At 35.4% G+C, this 20,935-nt stretch overlaps 1 protein-coding gene across 2 annotated transcripts in view; it reads left to right on the top strand.

Moving 5' to 3' along the window:
• Positions 1-20,935, top strand: part of NLGN1 (neuroligin 1) — an 854,876-nt gene that overhangs the window by 146,516 nt on the left and 687,425 nt on the right. The gene's annotated exons all lie outside the window — the stretch shown is intronic.

Below are 20,935 nucleotides of genomic sequence, written 5' to 3'. Positions count from 1 at the left end.
AGAGAGCTTGAAAATATCCATCAGCATATCTGGTTCATAAATGGGTTAACTGATGTACAAATTTCATGTATCATGATCTTGATGGGAAATAGCTGCCGGATGGAGATTGAGGCTATGGATCCTAGCTTCTCCCCTAGGCTTTTCATTGTCAGCCATTGTTCTTGACCTTCCCTAACCTCGACTTCAACAGCATTCAGACAAATTGGTTAATTATATGGGTTAATAGGTCACCAAAACATGTATAATTGAACACACCATGTGCAAATCAAGACTAAATTATTTGGTAATTAAATAATGCTTGCAAAATTGAATTCTTTAGTGACACCCATTATAAAGTTCTATGAAATCCTTAAATTTGGAAAAAGAATTTACTTTCTAGAATATTATCCCTCTCTGCCCCATCTTATCTCATTATAGGCTTCCCATCCTCCATACTTGCCCTTTCATAACTTCCGCAACTTCCTCTTTACCCCCGTCCTACAAATAATTAAATATTCCTCTGTCTATGTGCTTAGTGATATCTCTGCTTCAGCAGTTATCACATTGACTTATACCTCTTCATTTATTTGTGTCTTTTTCTGTCTGGAATGCAAATCCTTTCAGGATGGACTGTATCTTAGGCATCTCTTTATCTCTAGGACTTAGTAGACCACCTGGAACATAGTATGTCTTCAAATTTTTATTGTGTAAAGAAAAGGAATGAACAAATGAAATGTAGAGAATTAAAATTTTCCTGCACTTTGAAAACTTTAAAAAAGAGGTTTATCCTCTGTAAGTAAAACATATAATGAATTATTCTAATATCAAATGGTATCATGAGATGACAGTGATGTAGAAGAAAGGATTGGAAATGGGTTTCATTCTATGCCCCTCTGAGACCTTAGGAAATTCATTTGACCCCCTTCTGCTTATCTGTTAAAAAAGGATGATAATACCTATAATACCTTTTCCTCTTACTACTTTAACCCTGCTTTGTGGTTAAGAGAATTGAATGATTGTGTGTCTGTGTCTGAACTCTGAAAACTGTGAAGTGATATATATGTAAGTTTTTGTTGTTACATTAAAAATGGTCACCTTCTCTAAAATAAGATAAAGAAGGCAGATTCATCAATTTCAAGAACCTCCATTTGATGTCAGGGTTGAGTGCATGACCCATACATACATTTTAATATTAATTTGAAACAAATCAATATTTTTTCCTTTAGCGGTACTATTAATCTCAATAAGTTTGAGATATTGATGGGAAGGTGGAAAATTCTGTTATTTTTCCCTTTTAAAGAATCTATTTACTAGCTTCATTAAGATAAGTAGAAATAATGGAAATACATACTCATTTAAATAAATCAAATATTTTATTTATCTTCTCCAAAATTCTTCAAATTGAAATATTTACATTTTTATATAGCTTAAATCAGAGCACAAATTTATTTTGGAAACTGTTTCCTTCACTTACCTTGTATCTTGAACATTTTTCCATGTTGCTACATAATCTCCTAATAGTGTTTATTAAGTATATTACCATATTTTACTTAAATATTCCACTAATTACGGATATTTTGATGATTCCTGGTTTTGCTATTATAGTTTATATTGTAAAGACCATCTTGACATATATAGGTTTTCCTTCTTTGGATAAAATTTCCAGAGAAGGGGTAATTAAATCACTGGGCTAAGTTTATTTCCAGCAAACACCTATAGAGGGAAGGGGAAACATTTTCCTTCTTAATAAAGAAATCTGTTGAGCATCAAAATCCTGAAGCTAAATGAAATGAATGACAAATAACAGTTTGAGATATTTCATGAATAATCAGAACTATTAAACAAGAAAGTAACTAAAAAACAAATTAGAGAAATAAAGATAGCTTCAGGATCCAGCCCTATGGCCTAGTGGTTCAACTTTGGCACGCTCTGGTGCAGCAGCCCAGGTTCGGTTCCTCAGCATGGAACCACACCTCTTGTCTGTCAGTAGCCGTGCTGTGGCAGCAGTTCACATAGAACTAGAAGGACTTACAACTAGAATATACAACTATGTACTGGGGCTTTGAGGAGGGGGAAAAAAAAAGAGGAAGATTGGCAACAGATGTTAGCTCAGGGCCAATCTTTCCCAGCGGGGGGCGGAGTGGGGGAGATAGCTTCAGAAGGAAAAGGGGTTTCCAGAATTTATTTCTTCAACACTATGTGTTTATTTTGTCAGTACTTTTGCCCAAAGTGGAAAATGCAAAAGTACAATGGAAATGTTATGGTTCTTAAAAACGGCAGTAAAATTGCTCTCCAAAAGGATTTTACGCTAATAAACGTACTACTTTATCCTATCAGTTCTATGAGAACATTGTATACTAGCAGAAAATGTTTTACTAAATAAAATATGTTTTATTAGATATAATTTTAATAAAATTATTACATTAAGTTTTCCTTAAATTCAACAGAAATAAAAGAAACCAAGGGAAAACCCAGGATTATGTGTCTTAAAATGTTTCTTCACAATCTATTATGTATTAGTTCTTAAAGGGGAGATTTTCACTTCATCCTTCAGTTTATGAATTAATCTGCAGCCATGTGCATTTGGTTATTCAGGGTTTCTATTAAATGTTTCACTTCAGTATTCAAATTCTATAAAAACTCTTCATTCTCTTATGGATATATTTTCAGAGAAGGCTCTTTTTGTTTTCTTAACACCGTAGTCCCTTGAATCTCATTAAGAGTAACAGGTTAAATTTGTAAAAAAAAATTTTTCTTCTATTTTCTTAAATATATGTTTCCTTACCATGGTTATTTTATTCTATTTATTTATATGTTCTTTCTTTTTAATGCTATTGATTTTCATCACATGCTTGCTATTTCTGGTTTTCTACTCAAATTTATGAATAAAAGGTTAGGTTGTTTAATATAGGTATCTGGCGAGGATTTTCTGTCATGGTAACAGAAAGTTTTAGAACTGTGAATTAGGAGCTGCCGAGGATCATGGCTGTCCTATTTCCTGGCAGTATGGTCTAACATATGCAGCAAATTCAAGTGAGGCCCACTTCCCTGGGATGTATGATACACTGTCCCACATTCATGCTTTTTGTAAGAAATTACATAGAAAGTAGCATTCAGGGCCGGCCCCGTGGCTTGGCGGTTGAGTGCATGTGCTCCGCTGCTGGGGGCCCCAGGTTCGGATCCCAGGTGTGCACCGACGCACTGCTTCTTCGACCATGCTGAGGCCGCGTCCCACATACAGCAACTAGAAGGATATGCAACTATGACATACAACTATCTACTGGGGCTTTGAGGGGAAAATAAATAAATAAATAAAATCTTTAAAAAAAAAAAAAAGAAAGTAGCATTCATTCATTTTTGCGTTTCTTCTTTCAACAAAATTTTTATTATGACACTGAATAGGTTCAAAGTACCAGTGAATAAAGGTGGAAAAAATAGACGTGTCTCTCTCTTTCAAAGAGGAAGCAGTAAAGGGCAGCTGTGGTAAGAGATAAGGAAAAGCATAGGTTGACTAAGATTACCCCCTAACCCAGGTGGGAATGGGGGCAGTGAGGAGTGGGTAGGGTGGTAGTGAAGGGTGAGGTGGGGTAGATGGTGTCATGGAAGGTTCTCTAGAATCAGTGCTGACTAAAGTAAGATTTGAGGGATCTGTAGAAGTTAGAAAGGTGAATTGGTTGGGAAAGAGGGCATTCAAAGAGAGAACTTTCCAGATAAAGAGAAAACCATGTGCAAAAGTCAAAAGCTTAAGAAAGGGCATGGTGGCTTTGAAAAACCACAAGTAGCTCAGCGTGGTTAGAGGAGCAGTGTGTGGCAGGAGCGATGGCTGGATAAGAAAGCAGGTGACCCACTTAGAGGTGGTAGCCGAGGATACCAATACCCACATGATCCGGAAGACATTATAACATAGAGGAAAGAGCATTTGATTAGAAATCAAGAGACGTGAAGTCACCGACTGGGTGAGCTTCTTGGCCAAATCATTTGTTTCCTGAGGCTTCTGTTTCCTCATCTGTAGAAGGAACAAGTGGTTTTCCAGTGGTGCTCCAAGTTGCCCTCCTAGGGACTGCTGCCAGTGAGGATGGAGGGGCGTGGTGGGCCGGGCTCTTGGTCCTCTACCTCTTTGCTTTTTACTACATCAGTTCTATTTTTACCTGCAAGCGTTGCTTACAATTTCATGTGATTTTTTTTTTTTGAAAACTTACCTCCACCAAAAGTATTTTGAAAGCTATAAGACTAAGCTATCTTATATCTTTCTCCCAATTTTAGGAAAAATAACAATGTGTACTATTAGAAAAAATATCAGACTAGGAGTTCAAGGTCTTATTTCTACTTTTGACAAACCCCTGTGTGGCCATAAGGGAGTGAATTTCTGCAATCATAAAAAGGAACAAATATTATTTGCTTTCTTGTCTCAAAAGATTTTTGTTCAAAAGTCAAATAAAATTAAGTACGTTAAAGTACTTAGTGAATTGTATTTTAAAAATGATATTCTTAAGGAAAATATCACCTATGTTGAAAGATGTTTCTAGGCATGAGAATCTCTTATATCAAAGATGCCCTTGGCATGATGGATCTGGTTATTTAATGGAAGTGTCGCACTTCTAATGTCACACTTTTCTTGGCTCAAGTTCCTTTACCTAGAAGTGAGATAGAAATCTCTATACTGGACAATTTTCTCCACAGCTTTCAAGATGTATCAGAATGAGTTTTATTAAAAGAAAAATTAATATTAATGAGCATTATATGCTTCATTGGAAAGTGATGGTAACCTTATATCCCAAATGTTTCCTTGAGTTATTCGTTCACTCTATGAGCATGTATTGAGTTGAAATACTGTGTATCTGCTGTTCATAATACATCCCTTACAAAGCTTTGGAGAATAGGTTTAGGTGTTTGTTTTTTTGTTGTTGGTAGTGTTGTTTTAATGGAGCATTTACAAAATCAGCAACTCTTTATCTTGTTAATACTGATCATTCTCAATAGCAAAACTTAGACATGTATTAGGTTAAAAGACCTTTCTCTATCCAGTGAACAGGGGAAAGACTAAAAAATTAAGGGAAATATATAATTCTGCCTTTCCACAAATATTGTAGCCATTCCCATATTGCAGATGAGGAAAGAGAAACTCAGAGAGAATAAAGTGTCACTAACAATGAAAAACTTTGGAATTGAACCCAGCAAATCCTGTGCACACTGCGCTGTGCTAGCAGGGTCCAGTTTAAGAAAGCTTTGCTACTGTTCTGTGGAGATGTACCCTCTGGGTCTGTGTTCTTAACTCTGGCAACACATAAGAATCAATTGGGAGTGTTTTTGTGTGTGTGTGTGAGGAAGATCAGCCCTGAGCTAACATCCATGCCAATCCTCCTCTTTTTGCTGAGGAAGACCAGCCCTGAGCTAACATCTATTGCCAGTCATCCTCCTTTTTTTTTTTTTCCCCTTTTTCTCCCCAAAGCCCCAGTAGATAGTTGTATGTCATAGTTGCACATCCTTCTAGACGCTGTACGTGGGATGCCGCCTCAGCATGGCCAGACAAGAGGTGTGTCGGTGCGCACCTGGGATCCAAACCCCGGCCACCAGTAATGGAGCGCGCACACTTAACCACTAAGCCACAGGGCCGGCCACGGGAGTGTTTTTAAAATGTTGGTGACTAGCCCTAGCTCCAGAGATTCTGATTTAATTGGTTTATAGGAGACAGACCCAAGCATTGATGTTTTTAACTTACCCCCCAAAGGATTCTAGTAGACAACTATGGTGAGAACCACCAATTCTGGTAATAATTAAATAGAGAAGTGATTTAATGAGATTTATTTTATAAAAAGATTATTTTGGTGTCAGTGTGGGGAATGAATTGAAACAAATTTAGATGAGGAGAGGGGAGGCCAGTGAGGAGGCTGGCACAGCCACGCAGGCGTGAACCATTGTCGGTCCACGTCGAGAATTCTAGCATCACTTGCAATTCCTGGATAAAAGAGTCATGTTGTTACCAGGTCTTCTGTGATCTCTCTCCCTAACCTTAGTTGACTCTTCTGCTGTCATAGTCTACTCTGATCATGCTTCTCTGGTACATCTGGCTACACCTTTCAATGCTGGTTTTATCTGTGGTTTCTAGCCAACACCCTTTCCCAGATAATCAGGGAAACCAGCTCTTTTGCTAGCAACCTAGCAACCCAGAGTGTTGGCTGGGGCAGCCTGGGTGTTTTCTCTCATCAGACAGACCCTTTAAAGAGGATTTTGGTAACTGCTCCCAAGTTGAATGATTGACAGTGCCCTCCTCTTGTAGTCTCTCACTTCAGTACATAGTTCAGCTTTCCCAAGGCGTGAAATCTCTGTGTCTCCTACAGGGGACACCCTCACCCTCGACTGCTCTTCAGAACAGTCAGCAGCAGTGGCCCTGTGTGAGGCGGGGTGACTGAAGCTCAACTCAGTCCTGGTATTATCCCTGCCTCTTGAGAAGTGCACGGGACATCCCTTCACCCAAAAGTGATCCCCTTTCTTTTGGAGGGGCATCTCAACTGACCGTTCCATTTATGTTAATTCCTGAGCACTGTTATTCCTTTAGTATCCATACTGTACAGCTCTGAGTTCACCACCCTTCACAGTGAACAGGAAGTACAAGAGGCTTAGATTTTGAATTTGAATGCAATCCCAGTTTAATCTGTTGTTAGTGGCAGCAAGTCACTTAGAGTTTTTTGGTTCAGTTTTCTGACCTGTAAAAATAGGAAAAATTATATATAACCTTCAAACATGAAGACACACATAAGTGTAAGAACCAAGTGTGATATTGGTACAGAGGATGCATTCAACCAGTGGGAATTGACATTATTTTTGTTATTAGGACTGTTAAGTCTGCATGTCTCCAAGACTGCTGAGAGAGCACAGGAGTAGCTAAAAATGTTAGTCTTTGCAGTAGTCACATGGGAATATGTATATTCTCATTTGTATATTATGTATAGTGTATATGATTATACAGTATATATATTGTACTCTATGTATATTAAAAACAAGAGTTGTGGACGGGGAGAAAGAGAATGAGAGGAGGGAGGTAGGCTTTATTGATGCTTTATTCTCTTTTCTGTTGTTATTACTATTATTATTGTTATTATTATTATTATCATTTTGTCTTGTTATATTGCTTCCTGGTCTACTTCTTGATGTATTTGGGAAGAGAGAGGATATAAAAATATTTTCTAATTTTGCCAGGATTGGTAGTCATAAAAGATGAAAGAACATTGCCATTATATCATAAAAGTTCATTTGAAATATATGCAGCCAAAATTATGATTGATATTGAGTTGTATTTTGATTGATTTGTTTTAAATTTAGATTAATTTTGAAGCTTTTATTAAAAATACTCTATTTACAACCCAAAGTTCTTTGTAATTCCATTAAATACTATCAATAAGAAATACCTTTTGATAAAAATATGGTTGATTAATTAAATAGAAATATTCTTGTTGTATTAGTGAGTGAACCAAAAATGAGACCTTGATTTCCATATTGCAATGGAAGACACAGAGAGATACTAGATGTCAAAATTTTAAAAATTTAACGTTTAAACAATTTATATCAAACCTCATATTAATAAATAGTTTGAAAGAGCATCATTGAAAGCATAATTCCAAAAACAGTTGGTCATTTTAAATAATTTATCTATTTAAAAGTCTGTGACCTAAGACAGGCTCCTACCAAAGCTTCTCATTCATACCCACCATTACGCTAATTTGCTTAATAGACAGGCCTGGTTACAAAAAAAATTCCTTTAGAAATTTTAATCCTCAGAAAAGAGAAAAGAGAAGAGGACATCAAAGAACATTTTTTAGATGCTACAGAAGAATGATTGTTCAACTTTCAAAGGATCTACTCAACTACACCATCAATCAGCTGTACTTTACAATTTCATCCAGAAGAAATTATGAGTAGTTTTTATAAAAGGGCTTGGATGAAGTCAAGATAAACAATTCAAACCACATTTTTGATCTGCCACTCCACTAACTCTAATGAAAAGATTTTATTCTGATTTGACATACACTTAGTGAACACATGTGAATGGAGTTCTAGAATTGCAGTTAATGTCAAGAATAGTAAACTTCAATTTCTGGAATCCTGTTTGAAAAACAGGATAGTTAACAATTTTCGTGGCATTTTTCCATGGTGACTCAAAGATAATAGATATTAGTTCCAAGAACATATCTTCAAGTATTTTTAGTATCCTATTAGGTAACTGATTTGGAACTGGAATCTTAAAACTAATTTAAATCATCTCCAGGCTTTCTTACCATTTCCTCACCATCATGTTTTTTTCCAGTTTGAACATCATTCTTTTCTATGGAGAAATTGGAAGCTAGGTTTTAATCGTTGTGCTTTTCTGTTGGTCATTTGTTCATATGACGTAGTTGGCCCCAAGCAATGTCACTTTTATCCTACCTTGGTTATCTTTTTGCTCTGAAAATACCAGAGAAATTTCTTTTCTATTATCCTTAGCATTTTTCACAAACATCAGACAACTCAGTGTCATTAGGTAATCATATTCTTCTTTCATGGTATTTTGTTGTTGTTTTTTTTTTTCCCCAATCTTTCCTTGTAAATACACTTCTCAAACGCAAAGCTATCAGAGAATGCTGTACAACCATTCTGATTTCTTTAGATGCCTTTATGATTGTTAATCTAGAATTGTTCCAGGTAAAGAGAATATTAGAATCATCTATAGAATAATATATGAACTTTTCTTTTTGATTTGTTTCTTACTGTCTAAAGCTGCACCATCCAATATGGTCGTCACTAGCCATATGTGAGTGTTGAGCTCTTGAAATGGAATTAGCCCAAATTAAGATGTACTCTAGACACCTAGATGTCCAATATAAACATTAGATTTTGCAGACTTTGTAAGAAAAATTATAAAATATTTCAATAATTTTTGATAGTGATTATATGTTGAAATGATTTAATATATTGGACTAAATAAAATATATTATTAAATTTAATTTCACCTGATTCTTCTTGTTTTTTTAAAGTATATGCTTGAAAATTTAAAATTGCATATGTGGCACACATTCTGTTTCTATTGGGCAGCATTGATTATTCCCAGAATACTTTAAATATTTTTAATTGTGTATTAGCTTCTTATTGCAGCTGTAACAAATTATCACAAATTTAGTGACTTAAAACAATACAAATATGTTAACTTGCAGTTTTGGAAGTCAGAAGTCTAAAACAGATCGGCACGGGCTGCATTCTTTTGGAGACTCTAGGGGAGAATCCATTTCTTTGCCTTTTTCAACTTCTAGAGGCCACCTTGCATTCCTTGGCTTATGACCTCTTCCTCCATTTTCTAAGCCAGCTGTGTAGCATCTTCAAATGTCCCTCTCACTTTTTCTCTCTCTGATCTCTGCTTCTGTTGTCACATCTCTTACTCCGACTCTGATTCTGACTCTGACTCTTCTGCCTCCCTCTTATAAGGACCCTTGTGATTACATTGGGCCCATCTCAAGATCCTTAACTTAATCATATCTGCAAAGTCCCTTGTGTCATATAAGGTAATATATTCACAGATCCCAGGGATTAGGATGTGGGCATCTTTGGACGACCATTATTCTGCCTACTATATTAAGTATATTTAATGTGCTTTCTTGGTTTGTTTGTTAATTACAATTTTTAAAATTTGGTTGTGTTCAAATACTTTAAGGACAATAACACTTTAATACTAACAACCAAACACAAAAAGCAACAAGTCTGCAGTGGCATGGTGCAATGGCTTCTCATCTAGCAATGCCACTGACCTCAGTGTGACTTTAGTTATGTCAGTCACTTGTCGTCTTGTTTTTTTTTTTCTATTTAGCAAAAGGAGATCTTTGGAGTCTATGCAAGGACTATAAAACTGCAATTCTTTGGGCCATAGTTCAAATGTACTCTACTTGTTTTAATAATTAGCTTGAGTCGTGGTAGAACTAATTTCATCTGTAAGATGTTTCCCATATCTTTTATCAGAATTGTGAATAACGAGGATGTGAATTGTGAATTGGTTTAATGTATTGCCCACAGCCAAGAATTATACTCTTGTTCCATCATATAGTAGGTAAAGTTTCTGTTATCAAATAGACTGTCTACCCTGGTAGTCTGTCATACTTTGTGACTTATAACAAATCTTGCTTTGAACTTTTTTGGCATTACCTTCTCTGAATAATCTACTTTAAGCAGCTACTTTTTAAAAATTGCTATTTTATCTCTTTTCCTCTCTTCTTCCTAGTACAATTTAGAAATAAAGGGTCAAGATTTAATTTTTTTTAACAACAAAACACCATTTATTAGCTTGCTTATCTCTAGGGAGGTTTGGGAAATTTTCAGAGAAAAAGGCACAATGCTTAGGCTGAGGGTCATGATTTTTAGAATAGATGGTTGGAAGGTTGAAAAACTTCTTATGCGTTGAGTGTAATATGGTTTTATCATTTCAATTTTATTACTTCATTCTATTATTTTTTTCCAGGTCATCAGAAATAATTTTATTCACAAACAATCAAAAAGCGAGCTCTAAAACCAAATTCAAGTGATTTTAGGAAAACTCATCCTTTTGAAATTTTTGTGAGAAAATTCCTAATTTTATGTAAATAATAAAAAGTTAACTAAAGAGGCAGATTTATGTTTTCAGAGATCCTGAGAGAGAGAGACAGACAGAGAGAGAGGGAGAGAGAGAGAGGAAGAGAGAGAAAGCGACCCAGACACACATAGAGAGAGAGACAGATTCATTCCTTTTGGAGATGTCACTTAAAGTTCTCCTTTATTTAATGTTTTAGGAAATTATAGAACTAAATATTTTGGGACAGGTAGATGATGTTCATTAAATTACTAATTGAACAATAATGAAAAGGCGAGTGTTTACTTTTTTTTTTTTTTTTTTTTTGTGAGGAAGATCAGCCCTGAGCTAACATCTGCCAATCTTCCTCTTTTTGCTGAGGAAGACTGGCCCTGGGCTAACATCCATGCTCATCTTCCTCCACTTTGTATGGGATGCCGCCACAGCATGGCTTGCCAAGCGATGCATCTGTGCGCGCCCGGGATCCGAACCGGTCAACCTTGGGCCACTGCAGGGGAGCACGGGCGCTTAATCGCTTGTGCCACGGGCCGGCCCCGCGAGTGTTTACTTTTAATTGTGTAATTAACATAAAATCCTATCCAGAGAAGGAAAAGTACCCAACCCTTGTCTGTGAAGTCAATGAGATGGCAATGCCATTGGGATATAAAAAGTTTCCTTTTCCAGCTTGAACTACAGAACATTAATTTTCATATGGCTTTTCTATAATTAGGTCAAATTTTACAGTAAATTTTGCTAATACTGGAAACATAGATTCAAAGAAACTAATATTATACCGTAAACTTTAATAGATGATGTACAATAGGATGGTTCTGTTTTATTTATTCGGTACTAAAGGAATACTTAAGATCATTTTACATAATTTAACCCATTCTAGACCACAGTGCAATGGATTAAAATCAATCATGATATGATAGAGTCAAAAAAAAAGCAGCTAAAATATCAAGAGAATCTGCTATGAGGTTATTAGAGGGTTAGAATAAATACTGCTTAATCTCACAAATATAAAAATCTACATCTTAAAATAAATAGAATATTAAGCAAAATAATAATTATTAAACTATTAACAGCTAAAATCTTTGAAATTGAAAATTTGTATATTTTTAAGTAAAGAATAATTGTACCAATTAAATGTAAGTATAAATTATAGATGAAAATAAAAGAGCTCCTTCAGAAAGAAACAAAACAGATGCTTAATTATTAGCATAATGGCACCAATGTTTGGAAGTTCGTAACAGTTCAAAATGATTTGTTTGTTTTGAAAATCTGGATTTCTTTATGACTTAAGCCCCTGAACTTTGAAAATATATTTCAGTATTTCAAACCAACCTTAATGAAGAAGTCTCATTTCTCTATGTGACAGTCTCATCCAAAAATATCTAGTCTTGATCATTACTTCCTTGGTTTCCGTTACAAGCCTTTAAACCGTGAAATATAAAGATGCATCTGGTAAATTTAGCATTCAAGCAGGTGTGTTCTCCCAATACATACCTGAAATATTCAGTCAGGTGTGTTCTCCCAATACATACCTGAAATATTCAGTATCAGTCAAGTGTCTTAAGTAGTCTTTTCTAATTAAGCAGGATTGTATGAGCAGATTCTTCCCTGTAGAAAGAACCTCTTTGCAAACAGCCACCGTTGCAGTAGTTAGGTCTTGTAATGTTTCAACAACTTTTTACTTTTATGCCTTTCATCATTCCCAATTGCCATTCATTTAGATTCAAGTCTTGAGCACTTAAAATGAAGTTACATCAGGGGAGTTCTGAAGATGGTAGAGGAGTATTTTTTCCCAAGCCTTGCTTTGGAAATCTGTTTTACAATATTTTATGTTATTTAATTTTTTCAGACATAAAACACCGATCTTTCATAACATCCTAAAATGTTTACTACCAGGCAGAACTTAATTGATTTGACCTAGTCATAAAAGATGTGCTTTTATATCAATTATCTAAAAAGAAAAAGCATAGTCTCCTTATCATCATGAGTTTTTTTGTATTAAAAGCAGCAATTACATACTTTCTCATGTATTTTTTAGTAAAACCATGCCATTTCTTTGGATGATCCATTTGGTATTAATCAATCATTTTTTATTTGTTTACAATATAGAAACAATAGGATGTGTAATTCTACCATGGGTTTTAGCACAGCTGAAATTTTAGTGACATAATCAAATTGGAATCTCATATTCCAGTTGGCACTCAAGTTTGCCAATCTTGGCCTTTCATTTCCCATTATTGTTAGTCATAGTAATTTTTTACTTCCTACCTCTATTAATTGCATTCTTTGAAGAGAGGTTAGCAAGCTCATCCAATATAGAGAATAAATTTGTTTTCTTCATGTACCGACTAATTTCACTCTGATCTATTAAGTCATTCATTCACTAATCATTTGCATTCTGAGGGATACAAAGATTAAGTTTCTATTCTCTTTGTAAAGTAAATCACCAGGGAGAGAAATGAGTATGATTCACATTTTATCCTCATCCATCTACTTCTTCTTTTACTCTTCCTCCTTCATTACCCTGTCAAACCAGTTTGTACTTAAACACACTGAAAATGAACCTTCAATTCTATACTAATATCTAATATCTCTTCAGTATGGATGGTGAAGTATTAATTCAAAATGACTACTAACCATTTACAATCAACAAATCAATTAGCAATAGCAAACTAAGAGTTAGTGGTGGTTGTTTGTTTTAAAGTCAACTCTTCTGTGATATGCTTTGTTCTGTGTCCAGTATGCAGGGGGTATTCAATAGTGGTTGCTGAAAAATATGTCAACCTCTCTGAATTTCAGAAATATCATGTCTACTTCTTATCCCATGTCTGTTCTATCATCAAAGGAAATTAAATTGTCCTCTCACTGTTTCTTTATTACAAAGCTGCTTTGGTTATTACCCAGAAACAGTATTCTAAATGGTTGAAAATTGATTGTTTGACAATTTGTACAGGCATCGTTCCTGAATTCAATGTGAATGGAGTGGTATTAACTGCTAATATAGCTCATTTTATTCTAAGATTGGGCTCTAAAGGAATTCTTTCCTAATATTTGATATCGTCTCCTATTTTGCATGAATTATGAAAAATACTATCTAATGGCTTTGAAATGAGATTTCCAGTTCTCATATTTCACATCAACAAATCCTATTTGAATTCCCATATGTATTTTAAATATTCTGGAAGAATCTTCTTTTGTGTTGTTGTTTGATTTAGGGCTACTCTGGCTTCGGTGGTTTCAAGTTAACTGGTCAGAACTGAACATGATCAGTTGATTGCCTGTTTCACAATTTCAGAGGCCCTGTTACTATATGTGACACCAAAGGAAAATAAAAGAAAGACCTAGTTGAGGGTTATATATTTTTTCCCCATTTCAGCCACACTTTTCTCATTTAGGTGGTGATTTTTGCTTGCTAGCTGGAAATTTTCATACCCATTATAGAAATAAATAAGCATCTATCCATTTCCACTTGTTAGAAATATAAAGTACCACAGATTTTTAAAAATCTCTATATAGGAAGCAAGTTATGAAATTCCAAACTCCCATACTATTTGTTTTCACTTCTACATATACTTATTCTAATTAGAAATTTTTCTAGTACTGTAAGGGTTCATAGAAATCATCTAGTTTAGATATTTCACTTCAATGAAATAGTTCAGGTGTACAAACAATGTATACGTAATATTATAAACAGCTGTGTACTCAAGATTCAGCCTGAGAAATACAACACTGAGCATTTGGTTGAAGGTACCCATGATGTCTTCCCAATTTCATTAACCTCCATTCTTCCCAGAAATAACCTCTACCCTGAATTTCATGTTTATCATTATCATGCATGTTTATGTGCTTTCACTACATATATATGCTCAAAAATAATAGATATAATTATTTTGCATGTTTTTAAACTTGATACATAAATGGTATTATCCTACAAGTATCTTTCTGCAACCTGCTTTTGTTGTTGTTGCTCCACATTGCATTTTGAGATGCATTCAGGCTGACTCAAGAACTGTAGGGCATTCATTTTTATTTTTACTGCATCTAATATCACAGTATGTGAATATTCAATAAATTATTTGTCCACTTATTTATCCAAAGGTGTTTAGATAATTTCCTCTTTTTTACTTTTTTGTTCTTTCAAGTAATTCTGCAATGGGTATTTTCTGTACATGTGTAGAGACCTAGAGAAGTATGCAGGAGTGGAGAGACTGGATTTGAAGATATGAGAATCTTTAACTATCGCTAAACTGCTCTCTGAAGTTGCTGAACTATTATATATTCTCCACAGTTTCTCCACATCCTCATCAATATTTCATATTGCAGTGCTTATAATTTTTGCCAATTTCGTAGCTGTGAAATGATATCTCATCATTATAACGTGCATTTCTCTAATAACTAGGGAAATTAAGTACCTTTTTCAGATTTTTATCGGACATTGGGAGTCATCTGTTGTCAATTGACTATTCATCTTCTTGGTTCATTTTTATCTATCATAGTTTTTGTCTTTATAGATTTATAAGAAATCTTTATATACTTGTATACTAATCCTTCTTTCGTTATATGCATGTCTTCTCCCAGTCTATGCCTTGACTTTTTTTTTTTTGTGAGGAGATCAGCCCTGTGCTAACATCCGCCAATCCTCCTCTTTTTTTGCCGAGGAAGACGGCCCTGGGCTAACATCCGTGCCCATCCTCCTCCACTTTATATGGGACGCCGCCACAGCATGGCCTGCCAAAGCAGTGCGTCGGTGCGCCCCGGGATCCGAATCAGCGAACCCCGGGCCGCCGCAGCGGAGCGCGCACACCCAACCGCTTGCGCCACCGAGCCGGCCCCTTGACTTAGTATATCAAATTTAACATTTTTTCTTTATGGACTTCACTTTTTATGTCTTAATGTTTATTAAACCCTTCTCTTCCAAATCATAAAGCGTTATCCCTCTAAAAGTTCTTAAATTTTGCTCTGCATCTTTAAGTCTTTATCCCACCTTAAATGCATATTTAGGTGTGAAGTTGAGAGCTAGTATTATGATTTTTTTCATATGCCTAATCTGTTGTCTGAATAATTCATCTTTCCTCACTGCTCTCTAATGCCACCTGTTATTTATCAAGTTTCCATAAATGTAGGGATATATTTCTGAGCCCTGTGTTCTGTTCCATTGGACTAATTTCTGTCCCTGAACCAAAGCTACATTGCCTCAATTATTGTCATTTTATATTAAGCCTTAATAGTTCATATGGAAATTCCTCATACTTTGTTCTTCAAAATTATATTGACAAATTTTGACCCTTTGCTTTTTTTTTAAATGTCTTATATTTTTATTTTATTTTTTTTTTTTTTAAATTTTTTGTTTATTGCAGTAACATTGGTTTATAACATTGTAAAAATTTCAGGTATACATCATTATACTTCTATTTCTGCATAGATTACATCATGTTCACCACCCAAATACTAATAACAATGCATCACCACACACATGTACCGAATTATCCCTTTCACCCTCCTCCCTCCCCGCTTCCCCTCTGGTAGCCACCAATGCAATCTCTGTCCCTATGTGTTTGTTTATTTTTGTTATTAGCTACTACTTAATGAAGGAAATCATACGGTATTTGACCTTCTCCCTCTGACTTATTTCACTTTGCATTATACCCTCAGTGTCCATCCATGTTGTCACAGATGCCTGGATTTCATCGTTTGTTATGGCTGAGTAGTATTCCATTGTGTATATATACCACATCTTCTTTATCCATTCATCCCTTGATGGGCACTTAGGTTGCTTCCAAGTCTTGGCTATTGTGAATAACGCTGCAATGAACACAGGGGTGCATGGACCTTTACAAATTGGTGTTTTCAAGTTCTTTGGATAAATACCCAACAGTGGAATAGCTGGATCATATGGCAGTTCTATCCTTGATTTTTTGAGGAATCTCCATACTGTTTTCCATAGTGGCTGCACCAGTTTGCACTCCCACCAGCAGTGTATGAGAGTTCCCTTCTCTCCACATCCTCTCCAACACATGTTGTTTCCTGTCTTGTTAATTATAGCCATTCTGACGGGCGTGAGGTGATATCTCATTGTAGTTTTGATTTCCATTTCCCTGATAGTTAGTGATTTTGAACATCTTTTCATGTGTCTGTTGGCCATCTGTATATCTTCTTTGGAGAAATGTCTGTTCAGGTCTTTTGCCCATTTTTTAATTGGGTTGTTAGGTATTTTGTTGTTGAGATGCATGAGTTCTTTATATATTTTGGAGATTAAGCCCTTATCAGAAGTATGGTTTGCAAATATCTTCTCCCAATTGTTAGGTTGTCTTTTCGTTTTGTTGATGGTTTCCTTTGCTGTGCAGAAGCTTTTTAGTTTGATGTAGTCCCATTTGTTTATTTTTTCTATTGTTTCTCCTGCCCGGTCAGACGTGGTGTTTGAAAAGATGTTGCTAAGACTGATGTTGAAGAGAGTACTGCCTATGTTTTCTTCTAGAAGTTTCACAGTTTCAGGTCTTACATTCAAGTCTTTAATCCATTTGGAGTTAATTTTTGTGTATGGTATAAGGTAAGGGTCTACTTTCATTTTTTTGCATATGGCTGTCCAGTTTTCCCAACACCATTTGTTGAAGAGACTTTCTTTTCCCCATTGTATGTTCTTGGCTCCTTTGTCAAAGATTAGCTGTCCATAGATGTGTGGGTTTATTTCTGGGCTTTCGATTCTATTCCATTGATCTGTGTGTCTGTTTTTGTGCCAGTACCATGCTGTTTTGGTTACTATAGCTTTGTAGTATATTTTGAAATCAGGGAGTGTGATACTTCCAGCTTTGTTCTTTTTTCTCAGGATTCCTTTAGCTACTCGGGGTCTTTTGTTGTTCCATATAAATTTTAGGATTCTTTGTTCTATTTCTGTGAAAAATGCTGTTGGAACTTTGATAGGGATTGCATTGAATCTATAGATGGCTTTAGGAAGTATGGACATCTTAACTGTGTTAATTCTTCCAATCCAAGAGCACGGAATATCTTTCCATTTCTTTGTGTCTTTTTCGATGTCTTTCAGAAATGTTTTATAGTTTTCGGTGTACAGATCTTTCACCTCTTTGGTTAAGTTTATTCCTAGGTATTTTATTCTTTTTGTTGCAATTGTAAATGGGATGGTATTCTTAATTTCTCTTTCTGCTACTTCGTTGTTAGTGTACAGAAATGCAACTGATTTTTGTATGTTGATTTTGTATCCTGCAACTTTACCATATTCGTTTATTACTTCTAAAAGTTTTCTGGTGGATTCTTTAGGGTTTTCTATATATAAAATCATGTCATCTGCAAATAGTGACAGTTTCACTTCTTCCTTTCCAATTTGGATCCCTTTTATTTCTTTCTCTTGCCTGATTTCTCTGGCTAGGACTTCCAGTACTATGTTAAATAGGAGTGGTGAGAGTGGGCATCCTTGTCTGGTTCCTGTTCTTAGAGGGATAGCTTTCAGTTTTTCACCATTGAGGATGATATTAGCTGTGGGTTTCTCATATATGGTCTTTATTATATTAAGGTACTTTCCTTCTATACCCATTTTATTCAGAGTTTTTATCATAAATGGATGCTGTATCTTGTCAAATGCTTTCTCTGCATCTATTGAGATGATCATGTGATTTTTATTCTTCATCTTATTAATGTGGTGTATCACGTTGATTGATTTGCGAATGTTAAACCATCCCTGCATACCTGGAATAAATCCCACTTGATCATGGTGTATAATCTTTTTAACGTATTGTTGTATGCGATTTGCTAGTATTTTGTGGAGGATTTTTGCATCAATGTTCATCAGTGATATTGGCCTGTAATTTTCTTTTTTTTTGTGTTGTCCTTGTCTGGTTTTGGTATCAGGGTAATGTTGGCTTCGTAGAATGAGTTACGGAGCTTCCCGCACTCCTCAACTTTTTTGGTAGAGTTTGAGAAGAATAGGTATTAAGTCTTCTTTAAATGTTTGGTAGAATTCACCAGGGAAGCCGTCTGGTCCTGGACTTTTATTTTTGGGTGGGTTTGTGATTACTGTTTCGATCTCCTTACTGGTGATTGGTCTATTCAAATTCTCTAGTTCTTCTTGATCCAGTTTTGGAAGGTTGTATGATTCTAAGAATTTATCCATTTCTTCCAGATTGTCGAATTGCTTGGCATATAGCTTTTCATAGTATTTTCTTATAATCTTTTGCATTTCTGAGGTGTCTGTTGTAACCTCTCCTCTTTCATTTCTGATTTGTGCCTTCTCTCTTTTTTTCTTGGTGAGTCTAGCTAAAGGTTTGTCAATTTGTTGATCTTTTCAAAGAAGCAGCTCTTGGTTTTATTAATTTTTTCTATTGTTTTTTTTGGTCTCTATTTCATTTATTTCTGCTCTGATCTTTATTATTTCCCTTCTTCTACTGATTTTGGGCCTTGTTTGTTCTTCTTTTTCCAGTTCCTTTAGGTGCATTGTTAGATTGTTTATTTTAGATTTTTCTTGTTTGTTGAGATAGGCCTGTATCGCTATAAACTTCCCTCTTAGAACCGCTTTTGCTGTATCCCATAAATTCTGGCATGTCGTATTTTCATTTTCATTTGTCTCCAGGTATTTTTTGATTTCTTCTTTGATTTCTTTGTTAACCCAGTCGTTGTTCAGTAGCATTTTGTTTAATCTCCACGTATTTGTGGCTTTTCTGATTTTCTTTCTATAGATGATTTCTAGTTTCATACCGTTGTGGTCAGAAAAGATGCTTGGTATTATTTCAATCTTCTTAAATTTATGTAGACTTGTTTTGTGGCCTAATATGTGATCAATCCTGGAGAATGTTCCATGTGCATTTGAAAAGAACGTGTATTCTTCGGTTTTTGGATGGAATGCTCTGTATATATCTACTAGGTCCATCTGTTCTAGTGTGTCATTTAAGGCCAATGTTTCCTTATTGATCTTCTGTTTGGATGATCTATCCGTTGGTGTAAGTGGAGTGTTAGGGTCCCCTACTATTATTATGTTACTGTCTATTTCTGTCTTTATGTCTGTTAATAACTGCTTTATATATTTAGGTGCACCTACATTGGGTGTGTAGATATTTACAAGTGTTATATCCTCTTGTTGGATTGTTCCCTTGATCATTATGTAATGCCCTTCTTTGTCTCTTTTACAGTTTTTGTTTTAAAGTCTATTTTGTCTGATATGAGTATTGCTACCCCAGCTTTCTTTTCATTGCCATTTGCGTGGAGTATCTTTTTCCATCCCTTCACTTTCAGTTTGTGAGTGTCTTTAGGTCTGAAGTGTGTCTCTTGTATGCAGCATATATAGGGGTCTTGTTTTTTTATCCAATCAGCCACCCTATGCCTTTTAATTGGAGCATTTAGTCCATTGACGTTTAAAGTACCTATTGATAAGTATGTACTTACTGCCATTTTTTAACTTTTTTTTTTTCTCAGTTTTTTAGTAGTCCTTCTCTGTTCCTTTCTTCTTCTATACAGAATTGATGGTCACTTTAGTTTGACCTCTGTCTGAAAGCTGTACTCTTTAACTCCCCTCCTCCCTCCTTTTATGTTTTTGATATCATATCTAACCTCTTTTTTGTGCGTTTGTATCCATTACTCTCTTATCATGGAAATAGATAATTTTTCCTATTTGTGGTCTTCTCTTTTCCCCTTAAATCAGTCCCTTTAACATTTCTTGTAGCACTGGTTTCTTGGTGACAAACTCCTTTAATATTTGCTTGTCTGGGAACATTTTGATCTCTCCTTCCATTTTGAATGATAACCTTGCTGGGTAGAGTATTCTTGGCTGTAAGTTTTTTCCTTTTAGCACTTTAAATATATCGTGCCATTCTCTTCTAGCCTGTAAGGTTTCTGCTGAGAAGTCAGCTGATAGCCTTCGGTTTCCTTTGTATGTAACTTGACTTTCTCTTGCGGCTTTTAGGATTCTCTCTTTATCTTTAATTCTGGACATTTTGATTATGATGTGTCTTGGTGTGGGCCTCTTTGGGTGTATCTTGTTTGAGGCTCTCTGTGCTTCCTGTACCTGGATGTCTGTTTCCTTCCTTAGGTTAGGGAAGTTTTCATTTATTATTTCTTGAAATAGAGTCTCTGCCCCTTTGTCTCACTCTACTCCTTCCGGGACACCTATAACACGGATGTTAGTGCACTTGATGTTGTCCCAGAGGTCCCTTAGACTGTCCTCACTCTTTTTAATTCTTTTCTCTTTTACCTGTTCACCTTGGGTAATTTCTTCTAGTCTTTCGTCCAGCTCACAGATCTGTTCTTCTGTATCCTCTACTCTGCTTTTGAGTCCCTCTAATGAATTTTTCATTTCCAGTATTGTATTCTTCATTTCTGATTGGTTCTTTTTTTTATCTTCCATTTCTTTGTTGACATTCTCACTGAGTTCATCTA

This window comes from Diceros bicornis, chromosome 15 (genome assembly GCF_020826845.1).
Source record: "Diceros bicornis minor isolate mBicDic1 chromosome 15, mDicBic1.mat.cur, whole genome shotgun sequence".
In the NCBI taxonomy this organism is placed as follows: Eukaryota; Metazoa; Chordata; class Mammalia; order Perissodactyla; family Rhinocerotidae; genus Diceros; species Diceros bicornis.
Note: the sequence above shows the minus strand (reverse complement) of the source record. Positions and strands in the feature narration are given on the sequence as shown.